Below are 14,581 nucleotides of genomic sequence, written 5' to 3'. Positions count from 1 at the left end.
TGGTCGCCTTTGTCATTCTAATCTGGCCCTGTTTGCTCAACGCTTCCACTGTTTACTCTTTGCTACAGGGGTTGGGATGGACAGGAGAAGCCAGGGTGGAGGGTGACATCACTTAGGTTGTAGGCTGCAAATCGTGGAAGCGTCACATTCTGGTTTGGAGTCTTGTCCTGTGCCTATCCAGGCCTGTCAAATTAACGCTCAAGCTAACACAGGAAGCTAACACGGCCTACGGGGAGGAATTACACCTAATTACTTGAATAAGTGTCTTCAACAGTCACCAAATATTACTTCCAGGTCCCTGGTTTTTACTGATAGCCGGCTCGCTGTGACAGAATTGGCTTTTACAAGAGAAATAAAGCAGACTGACAGGTAAACATTCAAAATCAAATTAACAGACAAGGATTTCATATCGTCTATTTTTGTTGTTGCCGTAGCGATAAAGTCGCAGACACTGAAACTGGTCTGTTGAGCCATTGTTATCATCCCTGGCCATCTGCTGCTGAGGAGTGACATTCCCTCTCATTTGCATGATGAGTGATGTATGAGGAGCTTGGGAGGGCATATGCCCCGGTCTTATGACAAAGCAAGTGAAAGTTTGTTTTTTATGCTGTACGCAAAAGAATCATTCATAAAAGATTGAAAAAGAAGGCCAAATAAAATGTGTAATCAGTAATTATCTTGTTTGTGGCAGTATGTACTCTGTATCTCCACTATACAAATGTGAGGCGTGTGCACGGGGAGAGTGCACGGGGAGAGTGCACACGTGCGCGCGGCGGAGCGGAGGCTGGTGCGCGCATCTGCCTCCTTGTGTCTGTTTGTGTGTTTGCGGATGTGGGAGTGGAGCGAGGAGGGAGCGAGGAGGGGGCTGGTGGCTGTTGATGTGCAAATGTGCATCATGTTGAAGGGCTGTGAATGGGGAGGTGTGACGTAAAAAGGACCGAGCGCAGGTGCTTATCTTCAGCCTGTCAAAGGCACACTATGTCATATTCCTGGGGACTACCTTTCAAAGCCACAGCTCCAGCTCAGCTATCAAGAGACTGGGGGAAAATCAAACTTTTGGATCACAGCACTAGGTTGGTGTCAAAGTTCTTTTTATTTAATACACTGTCAGTTTGGTCAGCGTTTATAGCCACTGATACTGTGTGTCGCTGGTGTGGATGACAAGGCTTTCAGCTAACGCTAGACGCTCTCATGTCCTAATGCTACAAAACAAGAGCTACCACGGTCAAGTAGTAAAAAGTTGGATTTAAACCGGATTTCTATGTGACAGTGGACACAAGATTTGAAGTGTAATGCAGCTAGCATATGACACTGTTTATTATGTACTTTATTATAGTTCTTGAGCTGTTTGCTGGACAGCGACCGTAGCTTCTGCCCAGGTTCCAGACAGCTTGAAAGGAGATTAAATGGCTCAAACTGTTTTGTGAAAGACATGACCTATTTCCGATCATGTAGATAGCATGAGACACTGCCTACCCACATTAAACTCAGTGTGTTTGTGAGCAGTCTTGTCTAAGAAGAACACATGTTTGCATTGTGTGCTGAGACAAAGCGTTGTCAGGTTGCCTGTGGGTTTGACAGTGACAGCTGTACATACAAGTTCACTGAGCCTAATGCACTTAAACTGTGACTCGCTGTTCCACAGATCTGAACAGTCGCACAGCTCTTTTAATGCTTTCTGCTTCAACTTTCTGTAAAAACTGAACTATGAACGTTGAGACAGAAAATGTCAAAAGATCAGGATTTAAAGTTGTTTTTTTAATTATTATTATTTTTGTTTAAATTTTGCATGAGGTGAAAGAATAGTGTGAAAGTTCAAAGTGCTAATTCAAACTGTGGTAGAATAGACTGTGATGTGTGTGTTCTGTGGGCTTAACTTTGAACATATGACACAGGGTCAGAAGTGTAAGGTCAAGAGTCGTTTCCACAGCAACTAATGGTTTAAGAGCACAAACAAAGGTGGGGAAAAGTTCTTTAAACAGTAACTTTGCTGAACACCAAAATGTCAAAATGTTCTCTGGGACTTCAGCTTCAGGACAGAAGAAGAAACTAAAAAGTAGAGTGTTACTTTCAAACGCTGTTTTAAAGCTGGATGTGTTGTCTTGTTTATCTTGTCTGTGTGTTTTTATGAATTTAAAAATGTAAATATTTATTTTCCTTTCAGCTGATAGAATTTAAAGTTGCGTTATGCTTTTCAGTTTGTGTATACGTTTGAGTAAAAAGCTTCGGAAAGTTTGAAACTTACAGATAAAACGTGTTGACTATAATTCACCAACAAAAGCCCTACCTCAAACCTTTCGCCTGTTATGAGATACACATGAGCGGTTGTAAAGTTCCAGCTTTAGACTTTGTTTAAGCGACAAAAGCGGCGTCTCTACATTAAGGGCTGTGTGCTGCAGCAGTGATAAGTAAAAGACATTATTCCGAGTGCGTCCCCACCCCCGCCCTCTGTTCAAAGGGACGGCAGTTGCTACACAACACATAAATGTAACCTGGCCCTGGAACTGTCCATGGTACTGAGCCCACAGCGGCGGAAAAAATAAGGCTGGAAAAACTTCGCTACTCAGTTCAGAGATAGAACGGATAAAACAGAAGTAAAGTTTTATTAGGATTTTAATTTTATTTAAACGGCTCTGTCCTAATTGTCAACAGTTAAAATATCACATTAGACGGGCTGCCAGTATCTGTTTTACCTTTTTAATCACAACGCAAAGTTAGTTAATCCACGAAAATGAATTATGTGGACTTAATTCAAGGTTTTACAAATGATCCATCTGCCGACAAACAGCTGGCAACAGGATCAATGTAATTAATTACTTAACTTTTGAAAAGCAAAAAAAGGTTATAAAAAGAGCCATTCCAAATTAGAATAAAAAGGGTTTTTATTTTAGTTTACAAAATATTTTTTATTTAGTGAATAAATATGTGCTATAAATATGATAAATATAAGTTTATCGTTTTTTTAAATATATAGAACGAGAGCTGATGAACAGAGACGTCATTACACCGCTACCCATTTTAATCCAGGTGTGAAGTATCAACTTATACACCAATATTTTTTTTTATGTAGTACCCTAGAAATATTTGTTTTTATAGTAACTACATGCTGTTAAAATATAAAGCTCGTTTTAAATGCAACAACTAAAAACTAGTTCACACATATGCAACGCCCAAACTGAAAATATATTTAAAATCAATAAATATCGAGCAGCGCACAAAATAAAATTAAAAAAATACATAGGTGAATATAAAAACGTGTATATCATCTGTAATTTTCCGCCTGATTTAAACATGTTCAGGTGGGATTTTAGTAAAGGCATAAACCCCTCTCAAAAGCCTTTTATTAAATCTGTAACGTAAGCTTGACAGGGCACGACTATGAAATGCTCCCAATTAATATAACATGGGATTTTTTTCTTTCTTTCTTTTTTCTAAATATATTTCAGAATTCACCTTGATTGCTGTGTACCTCATTGGCTACGCTTGTGTTTGCTGGCCTAACTATAAAGGATCTGCTTATACTCTTGTGGGTTGGGAAGAATTAGGATTTATGAATTTATTTCCTCTGTTGTATTGTTTAAACAGCTTTGGTTTCGTTTTGATCCCTTCCTCTTGCCTTTGAGCCTGTTCCACGGTGTCAGCTGTTGACTGATAGTAAGAGAACTGCCTCACAGTGTGAATGAAAGAGAACTAGCGGTTGGTAAACACTGATAAGGGCTAAATAGAACGCGGTCAGGCAGAGATAGTTCTATGGGAGCCCAGATTGTGTGCGGTCTGTTAAAATGAGATTCTGAGCCTCTCCTTTTTATTCTTTCCCCCCCTTCTACCCCTCCCCTCCCCCGAGTCGCGTTTGTCTGGAAAATCTCCAGTGACCCGGCTCGCTAGTCCCAAGCTGCACTACTCTTCCTTTTTCTATTTGTTTTGTTTTTCTAACAAGGGTCAAGTTGGCCGATAGACACGTCCCCCAAGCTTACGGACAGCTGTCATGACTTCCAAGTGTTTACAATAGATACAGTTTACATGGGCTCACCGCTGCGCGATAATGAGCCCCGCTTCAAACATTTATAAAAGTATAGCTTCAATCGGATTTATAACTCACTTTCAATGTTTGGTTCATTTAGAACGGAGCCCATTCAGTCTCAAATTACCGTTTACATACAGTATCATGGTGGAGTCAAGGCTGCATGTATATATTAATTACTCTCTATAATTACACGTTTGCACTCTCTTTATTGGACCCCCCAAGGAATATGAATGTCATTTCTCAATTAAAACCTGTCTTAATGGCTGTTTTGTTGGAGTCCCTATACAAGCCCCATGTACATCTCACTGGCCATAGATTCTTTGATTTTTCTTCAGCTTTTTACTTGTAATTAAATAAGTCCTTCGCAGATCTTACCTTGAGGATCACCATGTGGCGTATTTATACAGAAAATTATTCAGCCCATTGTAGCTCAGCAGCTAATGAGATTGGTTGTTAAGTGAATGACACAAAGGCAAAAAAAAAAAAAAAAATCGGAGCGTTTCGGGTGAAAATCCGAGTGTCCCCGCTCTCACACACACACACACACACACTCGGAATGAGCAGCGAGGCTTTGGACTAGCTCGGACGCCACCTCGATATCCTTCTGCTCCGTCTGCTCCCTGATGTCACCATGAGGCGCAAAACAAAGGCTAATAGGGGCATGGTAAGTGGAGCCGGCGGTTGAGCCCTGACGGACATGTTAGCAGAGCGGCGCTAGCTGGTGTCTGTTTGATCGCTCGCCGTAAGCCTGGAGAGATAGGTCAGTAGTGCTGTCCAGATCTGTGCTGCTCAATTCAAAACTTTTTCTCGTTGTTACTTTTCGCTCTTGTACTTGAACTTCAGATTAGCTCAAGGACTTCGAGGAGTGTTTTTATAATAGCTGCTGGATACCGTTGCTTATTTTGAGAGTGGAGGCTATCGAAAAAGAATAGAGAAATATTACAGAGGGACTCGAAAGCATCTTGTTAAGCAGATACTTAGTTCACACTGATGCTGGGCTGTTTACTTTCTCTAAAGTGAATAGATCTCTCACTCCTATAGCCCCTTCTTTTCCCAGACCTCTTTCATTTATTTGAATTGGAGTACACAGAGGTTGCAGTTATAAAGAATTTGTGAGAGCATTAGCTTATCGCGAGCCAGAGCCGGGTTGGAAAGTGGGTTAAAGTCCATTGCGTGTATTAAACCTTGGACTTAAGTCAAATTTACATTTTGTTAAAGATTACTCCTTTTATTGGTGCATATAATCATATTCATGGACCATCTGCTGATTTGGCAGACACAGATCAAACTCACAAACCAGCGCTGCTAACCTTTTAAGAACAAAATAGCCTGGCTTAACTTGACTAGCACAGAAGTGTGTGTGTATGACAGAGATTGTATGGATATTGGCTAACGCTTAGTTTAGATCCTCCAGGCTGCTCGTGCCATATTTTATTTCATCGTGATCACTAGCTTTGGAAGCAGACGGGGCCGTTTGTTTGAACAACTGAGCAAATAATGTTCATCTGACAATAAGCAAAGCGAAAATCTCGGTGTAAGGAATCTGATTAAACTCTTGACCACACGGAGTTTATACGCGTCGCCATGGTTACGTGGCTTTTCGCACTTAGCACTTCCACCTGGCTGCGGACGTCTGCGGTCTCTCTCGTGCTCTCAATAGGATCAGAACGCACCTCGGTTTGCAGTTAGTCTTGATAAGTGACTTCCAAGTTCTCAGCGGTGTACTTTTCACTCAAACAGCGGCCATCGTTACCGTGTTTGTGCGATACTTGTGTTCTGGTCGTTCCAAACAAAGCTTACGCAGATTGAGAATTCATATGGCAGAGGTGAATCTGAGTTAACACGGATGAGGATACTGGCATGAGTTAAAGGACTAGAGTTTGTAATCCAGGTGGCCGGGGGATTTTACCATACAGTGGCAAAAACCAGCAAAACTCCCCCTCTGTATCCTGAGCCTCTGAGCTCGGGGAAAGCAGGCAGACTGTTCAAAATTGATGACAAGACAAACACATCCGAGCTGGGTATTTTGTGTATCTTGTGCCTATGTTCCTGCATATGTGTATTTTCATATAGATCCCATTAAGGCTGTTTACACTGAAATTTAGACAGATGGACATCTCTATACCCCGCTTGTTTTGAGTAGGTATTTCAATTTTTTAAATATATTTTAAGCTTTAATTAACAGCACTTCATTAAATATTTTACATGTGTTTTTAGACTTTCAGAATTGTTTTTATATATATATATATATTATAATTGTAATCATGTTTTTGTGATTTATTTTTATTTTTAATTTCTTTTTTTTATATATATTTATTTAGTGGCGTACACATACTTTTACCACTTTTATTTTGTATTTCTTTATTTAAAGGCTATTTCCCATTCACATTTGAACAATAACTGCCATCTTAGAGCAAGGCTGTGTCCTAAAGGTTATAATGATGTTTTGCTGGTCCTTACTAATCTGAACGCATGTGTAAACAATGAAACAAAGGTGTGCGTCTCTGTGAACGTGTGCATGTGGAGGACGCAGGAGATAGAGTGGACTTGTTTAATGACAGGAACAGCTGACTCATTTAGAGAGAGCAGTGAAAGGTAATTAACCCTGGGAAAACTACAGCTGCCATGCGGGCTGTTCACTTCGACGCAATCTGATTAGGAATCACTGCTCCAGCCCCCGACTCCTTTCAGACGCTCAGTGCTCGCCATCAACTTTTGCCTTTGCCCCTGAGCCCCTCGGAGCCGCACCGGAGACCTGCCTTTTGTTGCCAGTGCGGGAGGGGGATTATCTGGAACGGTTACTACGTTTCTCCAAATTGCAGACCACCTGGTAGCATTCAGCCAAGCTCCTCCATGAAAAGGCCTCTCCTTGGGTTGGAACAATAAGCAGGATTACATTGCTCATTGTTGCACCAAGGCTAGAACTTCTTTCGCCCCAAACACCTGTCCCTAAATTAGACAGGTTTGAAAAAGCATTTTAGCAACAGCATTCAGAATTTCTAGCTAACACACTATGCTTGGGCAAACTGGACACTAGCCAAAGCATAAATTGTCTGCCACTCCATTTATTATGCTATTGAAGCAGTCGTAGTCAGAGTCGATACTAATTTTATTTGTTGCAATATTTTGGTGATCGTAATTGGGTTGAAATTTGTGAATAGAATGGCATGGCATCCAGACTGCTTTTCATTTGATAAGGGAACTAAAAGCACCAGAAATTTGGTCAAAAACAGAAATTGTCCCTTTGATGTTAGAAGAAACACTCTGGACTTGGTGCGTGCGAGTGGTCCAGCTCCAGATGAACTCAATTTTGAGGGACGGCTTTGGGATGACTTTGGAAAACGATGATAAGATTCATAATCACCTCGGCAAAGGTGTCACCATCTGACTGTTTTATGGGACTCATGCGAACTCCCTCCAACAACAAGTTTCCCCTGTAGTTATGCCATCATAACAAATCATTGAAGCGAGAGCGGCGAGCCAGGCTCCTAATTGTCTGTTAAGAATTCAGTGAGCTGTGTTCTTTTATTGAAGCTTCTCTGTCTTGGAGAAGTGATGCCAACGCGGCCCCTCTATAAGAGTACTCTTTGGCAAAAGGCACAAACACTTTGCTTGGCCGTCAGGGTAGCTGTGAGGCTGTTATATCTGAAATCGCAGTTGACTTCAAGATTTTTGACTCTCTCTGCATGAAACCAGACCCACTGTCAGACAGAGGAATGCTCAGAAAAAGCACATTTTCTCATTGCATACATTGTATACATCAGTCCTCTTTATTTATAAGAACATATGGAGGAGGGAGCAAACTACTTGCAGCATTTAAAGGCTTTACTGGGATTTCAGAATCAAATTGAAATCATGTTCTGCTGCAAATAGACAAATGACTTAATATAGAAAGCGATTGTCTAACTTTAGTGAACTATAATTATAATGGCAAACTTAGAAATCTCTGTGGATCAAATTTGAGATAAGAAATAGTTCCGTCTGCTGCCTCCAGTTCCTGAAATAAAGCTATTTTAGTTGGGTCCAGCTGGAATTTGGGCTTTTGATGGTTCCCTGGCAAACTAACAAAAACTCAGCAAAAAAAGAGAAAGAAAAGTTGTTTATCTAAATACTTTGTTGAGTTAATTTTAATGTGAGACTAGCTCTCCATGGATCCATTTGCATCTCAATAACATTTGGCAAACGCAATCCTCTTTTTGCTTTTTCACTGAAGCAGGTACGTTTCTGCCAGCTCACCTTTTGCCACAACATCCTGGGATATTTTTTTTCTCTTACTTGGCTTATTCTGCAAACTTCCCATAGGGTAAATTTCGATCGCTTGCTATATCCTTCATTACAAGGCAGTGTGAAAGTCAAAGGTCTATCTCTGTTTGCTGTTTGGTCTTTATTATACATAAACAGAAAACACTTAGCATGGAAAATGAATGTGAAAATTATTCCCGGGGTAAACTATAAACACAGAAGTTACCTCTAGCAGTTACCCTTTTTTCTCCTTCCCCTAGATCGCAGTGTAATTGGCAGTAATCAGGTCTGTTTGCTGCTGATAAAACCACTCTGAATGCGAGGAACCCTCTTTGTGTGATGACTCAATTATGCCAGAAGTGGCTCATCAAACCTGGCCCATCAGCTGCTTTAATAAATAAGGAGGAAAACTTGCTGCAGGCGCATTATAATTCTATTCATTCCATAATTAAATCCATTCCAGTTTTAACCCCTTCGCTCTGTGTGCTTCTGGAAGGAGGAGGGGAAAAAAAAAAAAAAAAAACAACAACAAGAGAAGGGGCGGACGAGTGGGGGCGTCCGGAGCGGGTGGGGTTGGTGTGGGGTTGTTGTGGGGTTGGCGCGGGGCGGGGTGGGGGTACGAGCGAGCGAGCGAGTATACGGCACACACCAGACAGTGACCTTGCACGAAGGACCCATGCGTTTCCTATAATTCAAAATGATACTGTTGAAGAAAGGTTAAGAGAGAGGGGCTCGCGCTGGAGAGAATGGTGAATCAGGGGGTTTTTATGTATGCATTATTTCCACACACAGCCTTAGATGGTAATTATATTAAAAACAATAATCTAATCATAGCAGTTGGTTGGTTGGAGTGTGCAGCTCTGACATTTTCAAATCTTATTTTGTGTAATCTCATTTGCGTCTATCATCTCACCGACCACCACCACCACCACCGCCGCCCCCTCCTCCACCACCCTCACCCTCGTATCTAAGCGGAAATGTAAATAATGTAATTAATTTTATGTTCTCCAGAATACTTACTTTGCTTACTGCCAAGACTTGCTTTATTGGTTTGAAGATGAGGTATCAGAGAGACTTTATGTCTATGTTAATTATACGGGAGAGTCCCAAGTGCAGGGATAAGCAGGCAACTCCGGGACACAACGCTTCAAGGTCAATGATGAATATCCAACGCAGCTGCACTGTATTAAAACGGCATTATTACCAGACAGAATAACAACTCCGTCAGTTACAAGTCAGAGTGGCTCTATCAGAAGGGTATTTTACACATAATTCTGCCCCCTCTTTATCTCCGCCGCGTCCAGCCTTGTGATAATAGTGAGTAGACGGTGGTGATGGTTATTCATGATTGCTGGACTAGGGAAGGCGGCCACCCCTCCCCTTAGTGCCACCCCATTCTCTGCGCGCTGTGGTGGGAATGGTAGCAGATGGGGTTAAGGGGGAAACCGGGGCTTGCTCAAGGACAGCTAGCAGCCAGATTAACACGTACTAAAAATCTCATGGAGCTACGGCGTCGGCCTATTCTTCCCCCAGAGACGTCTACCCTCTAGACGAAAGAGTGGAAAGAGTTGTATTTGTCTTGGCCTAGTGCGCAAGAGGAGGGGGAGATGAATAAATATGAATCAGCAGATGACGACCCAGCTCAAATAGTCGTTTTTTTCATATGCTAATCAAAACGAGTGAATGCCCTCTCTACTACAACACCCCCCCTTCCCCTCCTCGTATGCCCCTCCTCGTTCCCCCCTGGTTTTGCTTTTCAGGGGGAAGAACTACTCTGAGCTATAATTAAGATTACGCTGTTTTTCAAAGCTAACAGAAAATATGTAATTCCATAACAAGACGAGTATGGAGTGAAGGGGCTTAATGTAGTCATTGTCTCTGGCCTTGTTTCCCTCTTAGATGTTTTGTATTAATTAGAAGCAGCCAATTTAATCTCTGTCAAGCAATCAGTTTACATTACGTGACCTCGTCCAACTGTAGAGCATTCAGCGTGGCTTTTTTCCACCGTTTTATCGCTCAAATAAGTACACTGACAAACAGAAACGCAATTTGACCAAGATACAAAAGTAAAAAAAAAGATAGAAACTAGATAAGTATTGAGAAAAGTATAGGCAGGCCTAAGGTGACTAGATGTAAGAAATGTAATAAAACTAGTGACTTGTTTTAAACTTGGTTCTCTTTTTATATTACTTGGTCTTTAACTTGTTTTCTTTTAAAAATAATTGCGTCAAAGTTGGAATACTTCTGTCCGATTTTGTTTATCGTGTGATCATGTATAGAACCACAATCAGAGCAGATGTGAAAAACTGGCGTGACTTGTTAACGAAAACGGTGTTTAAACAGATTTAGGTTAAAACGCAAATTTAAACAATTTCTCTCTCTTCTTCTTCTTCTTTTTTTTTCCTCCAGAAGATAAACTGCATGAACACTTCTCTGGCAACCCAAAGTGTGTAAGCATCGACCACAGTGAAGCAGGGGGCTCTGGCGTCTCATCCGACAGGGAGCTTGTGAAACTACAGCGGAAGGTAAACATCCAACACAAGGCTTTACATAAAGTTCAGAACTCCGAGCACGAGGAGTCTGGGGATAAACGATTGTGTAACAGTGTTTTGGATAAGTAGCACGCTAAGTGGTGTAGGGGGGCTGTTTCTTTGACCGATCATAAACGGAGATTGGTTTGACTTATGCAAAGCTGTGGGTGGTTTTAAGATAATACTGCTTTAAAATGTTTTGCTCGCTTACTTTAAACAGAAGATGACAGCCTCTGGTTTTCTGCTTCTCTTCTTACGCCATTTTGAAAGTTTGGTAAATCACAACTGATGCCGACACCGATTTATACCAATTGTTTAGAATCCAGAGCAACAGATATTTTGATTATTTCCTCCAAATTATGTCGCTTACCACAAACTCCCCCCGAGTTATTTTTTTAAACCTGTAAGTGAGTTGTGTAGTCCTGTTTTGTGCAGCCATCTCTGTGTGAATATAAAGCCTTTCGTGTATTTTGTACGCAGCAGATCAACCAAAACAAAATATATTTATGGCTGTTCGCGATACATTAAAAAGTCCAAATATCAACGGTCTATCTGTAATCGTAAAGAATATTTTTTATATGCATGTAGGCCTGTCGTGATAACTACCATATCGACTTATCTTTTAGTGCATAACAGATGGAACAGTCATTTTGGGGGTCTTGTCTATATTTTCTTTGCACGAGTGGGAAATATTTGGTAAATTTTCTGTTCTATGGTGAGATTTGAGCTGTAAACAGTCGAATTATGAACTTCTATGGTTCATTATAAATATAAACTTACTACTTAAGAGTTGCGTTTATTTTTATTTATCGCAGCTCATTTTTTTTTTTACAATATTATAGATTTAGAATAGTTTTTGGGGCAGAATTTTGTTTTACAGTTTAGTTTCAATATTATCATTTATCGTCTATATTTACGTCAGTAAAATATCGCACTTTAAAATGTGTTATTGTGACAGGCCAAATGCGCGTGCACAAACACATTCTACTATATTCAATTCAAGTTTATGGAGCTCAACAGTGACGCCCACTTCGGTTCTCCGGACTTTTGGACAAATTCAAATATTAAGAGTTAAAAGGCATCGAGGAGGCTAACCAGCTACATGCTAACTATTATCCATAACGCGGTTGTTTTAAGTCCAAAAAGCACATTTAAAACACAAGATTCTGCCAAACGTTTTAATAACTTGGCTGTTTATAAAGTTTCAGAAACAGATTTTACGTAAAATGATAGGTCTTTTTGTCATTAGTTATCACAGAGCTGATTATCCCCGAGCAAGCTTTTGAACTTTACATTTTTAATTAATAATTTTTGTATTTATTTATTGTTTAAAGTAAAAACGAAAAACGATAAAAATTAATGGGATTTAGTTCTGGAACTGGAGCTCCATTTCTAAAACATATTTAAGACAACTTGAGCTGACCAAAGAGCTTCACATTAAAGATATACAAAAAAATAATAATAATAATAAAAAAAATAATAATAATAATAAAATATATATATATATATATATATATATATATATATATATATAAAATAGAATATGTGTACATGCTACACTAGAGGTCTGTAAACTTTAACAACAAAAGAGCCACATGTTTCAAACCACATAAAAGTCTCAAAGAGCCATATGGTTTTACAAGGACACAAAGTGAAATAAATTTAAAATAAGTAAATCATAAAATAAGTAAGTTTGCAGCTATTAACACATTTTAAAGAATGTGTAACATTTTGTATTTATGAACTTTGTGGACTTATTTGAAGTGTTTTTAAAAGGTCTGGGGGTTTTGAGCAAATTAAGTGTAATTTTGTGCATTTTAGGTGTAATATTTACTCAAAATTACAAAACGATCATTATCCTTTATGATTTGATGCATGGGATTTACTCAGACAAATAGTAAAAAATATAAATACTCTTTGAATACTCTTTGGTACAACACTGTCAAATACAGACTTCATAAATAAAGTATACCCATTTCCTAAACTTTTCTTTTCTTGATCAAAGTGCAAAGAGCCGCACGTGGCTCTTTAGAGAGTGGTTACAGAGAAACAGAAAGAAAAGTCCTGTGAATAAATGTGTTTAGAAACATACAGAGTAAAGAGTGGGGTAGTAGGAGCCATAATGCAGTAAAGGCTGTTCCCTTGTGCCTGGACTCTAGATGTCTCTATTTGCTCTTCCTTTGTAAATAGTAAGCGTCATGTGTTTGTGTACGTTGCCATGCCAGGCGACCAGCTCGGCCTCCGAGCCTTTTGTCTCTAAAACACATTCAAAACAGCAGCTCATAATAAAATAAACGAAATAACTGCTCCCATGATGCAATTTTGTATTTCTTATGACATTTAGAAGTTTTTGTACATCACAACCTGCTGATAGTTTAGAATACAGAGCAACTGATACTGATATATGCTATTTTTGGGGTGATATTTTGGGCAGATTTTGATTAGTTTCCCCAAATTATGTCATTTCGATTTACCACACACCTAGAAGAGAGCTGTAGTCATGTTTTGCTCCTTTGTAAATAGTAAGCATCATGTGTTTGTGTACGTTGCCATGCCAGGCGACCTGCTCGGCCTCGGAGCCTTTTGTCTCTAAAACAGATTCAAAACAGCAGCTCATAATAAAATAAACGAAATAACTGCTCCCTGGATGTAACTGCTTATTTAACTTCACAAATAAATAAAAGTAAACGGTGTAAAAAGTGTTTGAGCGTTTAAAATGTCAAACAGAAAGTCTTGGTTCTAACTGTGTGTGAGTCACAGCTGATATTTAGCCTCACTGATAATATCATTTGAACTTTCATTAATGTCCCCGCTGTAGTCGCTGCTCGCTGCACGTCAAAACAACATTTTGCCTTAGAACATAAAAAACTAAAAAAGGCAGGAAAAAAAGTGCTGGAAACTAATGAGGTACATTGGTTTGTACAGAATGTAATCTATAGTGTTTGGGAGTTGTTTGTCTCAATAGGCTGTAGTAATCAAAAGTAATGAACCTATTATGAGCAGGACCTCCGAGGGCCCGGCGTGGCATTAAGAGCGTGCCACATAAAAGGTTTATTAAAGGAAATTAAGGTCCATCACTGCCACACCTGCTCCCCTATTATAAATGTATGACAGGTCAGTGCCTTCAATCACAACAGCAAACGAGAGAGAGGAGTCATGTTTCCCATTACCAGGGAAAAGTAACAGCATCTCCTATGACTCACAGATCTCACTGGCCTGTGACCACTATACGCCACCATCAGCCTGGAATAATTATGTTTAATAGCTTTTATTTGGGAGCTACAAGCAACACCGAGCGAGAGTGGATGGGTTTTAGCAACTATTTTTGTCTAAACACACACAGAGAGGTGCTGCTGGTACTCTGCCATCATTATTTACAATCATTACATTTTCAAACACCTTTCAAACTTTTTTTTCCCAAACATAATACTGTCCGTGTTTACATATTACTGGGTTTTTAGTAGCTCTTTGCAGTGTTGACATAAAAACACATTTCGGGGGCGCTGGACTTCTACAAAATGGTGGTGCTCAAAGGTGTTTTGCGACTACTGTTTACTCGAATGATACTACACTGATATAAGGCAAAGAGTGAACGCTGGCAACGCATTAGACTTTGTTTTAACCTAAGCTTGTGTACGACTAATGGAACAAATATAAAGTATATGTAGTATTTTATTGTATTTTGAACATTTAAATGTGTATATTTTTTATTATTATTATTATTATTTTTTTATATATTTAATGTATTTATACAAGTAATTAAAGATGTTTTTTTAGTCATTAT

At 39.6% G+C, this 14,581-nt stretch overlaps 1 protein-coding gene across 1 annotated transcript in view; it reads left to right on the top strand.

Moving 5' to 3' along the window:
• Positions 1–938: 938 nt before the first annotated feature.
• The window catches only part of LOC117384818 (uncharacterized), a 19,995-nt gene continuing 6,352 nt past the window's right edge, over positions 939–14,581 (top strand). Inside the window, exons 1-2 of the mRNA XM_055228261.1 lie at positions 939–1,073; positions 10,676–10,791. The gene's annotated coding sequence lies outside the window, so the exon portion shown is untranslated. The remainder of the gene's footprint in view (positions 1,074–10,675; positions 10,792–14,581) is intronic.

This window comes from Periophthalmus magnuspinnatus, chromosome 17 (assembly GCF_009829125.3).
Source record: "Periophthalmus magnuspinnatus isolate fPerMag1 chromosome 17, fPerMag1.2.pri, whole genome shotgun sequence".
Taxonomy (NCBI): domain Eukaryota; kingdom Metazoa; phylum Chordata; class Actinopteri; order Gobiiformes; family Gobiidae; genus Periophthalmus; species Periophthalmus magnuspinnatus.
Note: the sequence above shows the minus strand (reverse complement) of the source record. Positions and strands in the feature narration are given on the sequence as shown.